The 660-nt window shown below is 54.2% G+C and overlaps 1 pseudogene; it reads left to right on the top strand.

Moving 5' to 3' along the window:
- Positions 1-285: 285 nt before the first annotated feature.
- LOC126099982 (5S ribosomal RNA) lies at positions 286-403 on the top strand (annotated as a pseudogene).
- The last annotated feature ends 257 nt before the right edge of the window (positions 404-660 follow it).

The raw sequence follows: 660 nt of genomic DNA on the forward strand, positions 1-660 counted from the left end.
TGACACTTACATTGAAAAACAATAATTACACTGAAGTCACCGCGGTTCACGATGGTTCCCTGAACATAAAAAAAGGCGGAATGTGGATCATAATATGGTGTGTGGTAACTAGGAATGGGGCTCCTGTTCCTTCCTCCACCAGTGCGGTTGACGACGGTTGGACGGTAGTTAGTGCATGTTGAAGTGCTGCCGTACGTCTCCGCAACGCACCCCATACGAGCTCGACTGGATTCAAGTCGGAGGCCAGTCCATTCGCCGAATATCCTCTCGCTTCAAGAGCTCCTCGTCAACGGCCTTGCCGCAGCGGTAACACCGGTTCCCGTCCGATCACCGACGTTAAGTGCTGACGGGCTAGGCTAGCACTTGGATGGGTGAGCATCCGGTTTGCCGAGCGCTGTTGGCAAGCGGGGTGCACTCAGCCCTTGTGAGGCAAACTGAGGAGCTACTTGATGGAAAAGTAGCGGCCCCGGTCTCGGAAAGCGGCATACGGCCGGGAGAGCGGTGTGCTGACCACATGCCCCTCCGTATCCGCATCCAGTAATGCCTATGAGCTGAGAATGACACGGCGAACGGTCAGTACCGTTGGGCCTTCATGGCCTGTTCGAGAGGAGTTTAGTTTAGTTTAGTTCAGTTTTTAGTTGAACAGTTCCTCCACCTGCG

The sequence above is a fragment of the Schistocerca cancellata genome, chromosome 1 (genome assembly GCF_023864275.1).
Source record: "Schistocerca cancellata isolate TAMUIC-IGC-003103 chromosome 1, iqSchCanc2.1, whole genome shotgun sequence".
Taxonomy (NCBI): domain Eukaryota; kingdom Metazoa; phylum Arthropoda; class Insecta; order Orthoptera; family Acrididae; genus Schistocerca; species Schistocerca cancellata.